The sequence below is a fragment of the Triticum aestivum genome, chromosome 4B (assembly GCF_018294505.1).
Source record: "Triticum aestivum cultivar Chinese Spring chromosome 4B, IWGSC CS RefSeq v2.1, whole genome shotgun sequence".
NCBI classification, from domain to species: domain Eukaryota; kingdom Viridiplantae; phylum Streptophyta; class Magnoliopsida; order Poales; family Poaceae; genus Triticum; species Triticum aestivum.
The window spans coordinates 345,477,733-345,482,369 of NC_057804.1; positions in this window are offsets into that span (position 1 = coordinate 345,477,733).

Here is a 4,637-nt window from a genome sequence, read left to right on the forward strand (position 1 = left end):
CTACGTTGTGCACACAGACCTTGGTAGTGGTTCAACAGAGCATCATCCTCCGGGAAAAGAATTGCTGAGAGAACTAAGGGGGGAGTAGATTAATAGTGTTCTGATCTAGAATTGTTCTAAACCGGAGGAGAAACGGGGCTCAGGGCACAGAGGGAGTGCAGGTGTGGCTATTTTGTGTGCATTGGTGTGTCCCTCCTTCACGCCTATTTATAGGTGGAGGGACTAGGGGGTTGGCCAACCTAGGGGGAAGATTCATCCTTGGTTTGACCACCCTCGTAGTCCTCCTAGGAGGAATACTCTCTGGTAGTGACTTTCCACAATTTAATTCTATGTCCAGCCAATCTAGGACCTTGGTGGTACTGTAACGCCCCGGTTTCGATGCGCCAGGTGTCTGCCAGTTATTCGCCATCGTTGCCATGTCATTTGCTTGTGTGTTGCATTTTTATCATGTCATCATGTGCATTGCATTGCATACGTGTTCGTCTCATGCATCCGATCATTTTCCCCGTTGTCCATTTTGCAATCCGGCACTCTTATGTCCTCCGGCGTCCCCCTCTTCTCTCTTTTCGTGAGTGGGTATTAAACTTTCTCGGAATGGACCGAGTCTTGCCAAGCGGCCTTGGTATAGCACTGGTAGACCGCTTGTCAAGTTTCGTGCCATTTGGAGGTTGTTTGGTACTCCAACGGTTAACCGGGTAACCGTAAAAGCCCCTTCTCTTTGCAGCCCAACACCCCTTCCAAAGTGGCCCAAAACCCATCTAACTCCCCTACATGCTCTTGGTCGTTCGATCACGATCGTGTGGGCGAAAACCGTGCCTCATTTGGACTCCCCTAACTCCCTCTAGCTATAAAAACGTCCTCCCTCTTCATTTTCGCGGATGTTTTCCCCCGAAACCCTAGCCCCGCTCCTCTCCGCCGCCGGACACGTCCGGATCCGCCCGGACATGTCCACCCCGCTCCCCCCAGCCAATCGCCGACCGCCGCGTGTCCTCCGCCGTAGTCCCAGCCGCCGCGGCCCGCCCGAGCCCACGCGCAGCCCGCGGGGCCCATCCCGCGCCGCCGCCTGACCCGCGCGTTGTGCCGCCGCGCGCCTCCCGCGCGCCCCCGTCCGCCGCCGCCTGGATCCCGCCCGCGCCGCCGCGGGGCATCCCGCCGACGCCGCCGGCCGCGGCCTCGCCGCCCCGCGCCGGGAGCCGCTCCGCCTCCCGTCCTCGCCGACCTGCGCTCGCCCCGAGCCCCGCCGTCGTCCCGCGCGTCGCCTCCGCCAGCGCCTCGCCGAGCTCCGCAGCGTCCCTGCCGTCCGCCTCGCCCTGCGCCTCCGCCACCAGGCCAGCCCCGCCGCCGGTCGCCGGATCCGGCAAGGCAGCGGCCGGATCCTGCCGCCTTTTCCCGTCTCCGCCCCGTCCCCGCCGTCCGCCGGCGTCCCGCCTCGTCGGAGTCGTGGCGCCGCCCCTGCCTCGCTCGATCTAGGTGGGATCGAGGAGGAGGACGAGCCCGGCCACCGCATGGGCCCCAGGGCCCATCTCCTCAAACCTGGGCTTCGGCCTGCCAGGTGAGCCCCGCCTAAACCCCGCCCAGTGCACGTTATAGCTATCTGGCGCTCGTGGTTTTTTTCAGAAAAACGACTGTCCCAGATTTTGCACATTATCATGCCATGTTTGTCATGATGTATCTCTGCATCCGTAGCTCCGTTTCGTGCGTGTAATATGTCAAATTGTTTGCCTCGACGAGTACATCATTTCATTCCATTGCATTACATTTATTTGAGGTCATCTTGGTGCCTGAATCATTGTTGTAAGAGTGCTTCATGATGTTTTCTGTTGTTTGTTATCAGAACGAGCTCTTTTGTCATTTTTGCTATGATTGATGTGTGCATCCTATGAGGTTGATATCTACATGTGTTTTGAACTATGCCATGTCTTCTTTAAAGAGTTGCTTACCATGTATTTTTGTGATCAATGTGGTGACTAGCACAAGCATGCAAACTAGGCATCGTGATGTTGCTGATTTTAGATCCTGTTCTGCTGTTATTTTGATGCCATGTAAACATGATGCTACAGAGAGATCCGTGCATATTTTGAGATACTTCAGTAAGGATGTTTTGAACATGTGGTCATTGTCTATCCATTCATGCCCTTGGTTGCAATTATGGAGTAGTCTAGCATGTTATTTTCGTGCTCTACTTTTGCTTCAAAATGTTTCCTGGCAGATTGTTTACATGTTATTCAATTTGGCCAAGGTTGTTGTAGTTGATCCTTACATGCTATGGACTTGTTCTTGACTTGGTTTGTTTCACAAACATGTCTTGTTGATGATGATATGCTTATCTTGTCATGCAATGACCTGTGGTGAGTGAATCGAGCTTGTTACGTAGTGTACATGATGTTGTTTTGCTAGGCTGAATCTGTTATTTCGTGATGCCATGTAAACATGTTGCTACTAATCATTCTATGCATAATCTGGAGATGTGCTCTAAATATGTTTTGATCTACATGTCATCCTCTAACCATACATGCCCCTGGTTGCATTTATAGCTTGTTGTAGATTGTTCATATCTTGCTCCAAAGTTGCTTCATAATATTGTTGTCAGCCTGTTAACATTAAGATCAGTTGTTTCCATGTGTTTTGCTAGTGTTCCATGCATCCTATGGCCTTGATCTTGCCATGCCTAGCTTCCCAAACATGCCTTCTTACTGTTGGTTGCCTTGTCATGCCATCTTTTTCTCAGTAGTGAGTTGCACAAGCTCATCTACATGCCTTCATAATTATGTTCCTGCCATGTTTGAATCTGTAATATAACTTGCCATGTTTACATGGGTGCCATCATATTTTCTGATCCTTTTTGGCTTATGGTCAGTAAAGGACTTTTGATCTATGCATTTATTAGTTTCATGCCCATGCCTTTTGTTTTCTTGTTGAGGCCCTGTAGCATATTGTTTTGATGCTTGCTATATGCCTAGTTGCTGTTTTGGACAGATTGTTGTTGTGACTTGTTTCATGTGTGTGTGTTGAATCATTGCTCCGTTTTGAGTGTGCTCTATATGAAACTTGCTTAGAATTGCATGTAGTTTCATATTATCATGTTATATCCATGTTTTGAGGTTTTTGCTTGATGTTTGAGTGCATTTTGCATCAATGCCATGTTTAACTTGTTTTGCTCATATCTTCTAGACCGTAGCTCCGAACTAAATGAACTTTATATGTAACTTGACTAGAATCTCGTGTAGATCATCCTTGTGCATCTTAACTTGATGTTTAACTACTTGAACATAAGGTTTATTCAGATCTGGACCAACTTCGAAATATGCATATGAGGACTTACCGGAATTGTTATATGTTGTTCCCGGCCTCATTTAAACTTGCCTTGATGTGTTGCTCTTGTTTGCATCATCTCTTGCCATGAGTAGCTTCATGTAGCTTTGTCATGCATCATGCTTGTTGTGCATCATGCCTTGTTCATGTGTGGTGTGTTTACCATGTTGTGTGCTTCTTTTCGATAGTTCTTGTTTTGTTGCGATCGTGAGGATTCGTTCGTCTACGGTTGGTTCGGCTTCATCCGTTCATCTTCTTCATGGACTCGTTCTTCTTCCTTGCGGGATTTCAGGCAAGATGACCGCTACCCTGGATCTCACTACTATCATTTCTATGCTAGTTGCTTCGTTTTATCGCTATGCTGCGCTACCTATTATCTGTTTATCGAGCCATCCCAAATTGCCATGTCAGCCTCTAACCTTTGACACCTTTCCTATGCAAACCGTTGTTTGGCTATGTTACCGCTTTTGCTCAGCCCCTCTTATCGCGTTGCTAGTTGTAGGTGAAGTTGAAGATTTCTCCATGGTGGACAGGATTTTGGTTGGGATATCACAATATCTCTTATATTATTAATGCATCTATATATTTGGTAAAGGGTGGAAGGCTCGGCCTTTTGCCTAGTGTTTTGTTCCACTCTTGCCGCCCTAGTTTCCGTCATACCGGTGTTATGTTCCCGGATTTTGCGTTCCTTACGCGGTTGGGTGATTTATGGGACCCCCTTGACAGTTTGCTTTGAATAAAACCCTCCAGCAAGGCCCAACCTTGGTTTTACCATTTGCCTCACCACCACCTACTTTTCCCTTGGGAGTCGCTCTCTCGAGGGTCATCTTTATTATAGCCCCCCCGGGCCAGTGCTTGTCTAAGTGTTGGTCCAAACTAGAGCACCGTGCGGGGCCATCCCTTGGCAACTTGGGTTACGTCGGTTCCTGTACGCTTCGCTTATCCGGTGTTGCACTGAGAACGAGATATGTGCAGCTCCTATCGGGATTGTCGGCGCATCGGGCGGTCTTGCTGGTCTTGTTTTACCATTGTCGAAATGTCTTGTAAACCGGGATTCCGAATCTGATCGGGTCTTCCTGGGAGAAGGTCTATTCCTTCGTTGATCGCGAGAGCTTGTCATGGGCTAAGTTGGGACACCCCTGTAGGGTATAATCTTTCGAAAGTCGTGTCTGCGGTTGTAGGCAGATGGGAATTTGTTAATATCCGGTTGTAGATAACTTGACACAAGATCCGAATTAAAACGCATCAACCGCGTGTGTAGCCGTGATGGTCTCTTCTCGGCGGAGTCCGGGAAGTGAACACGGTTTCGTGTTATGTTTGACATA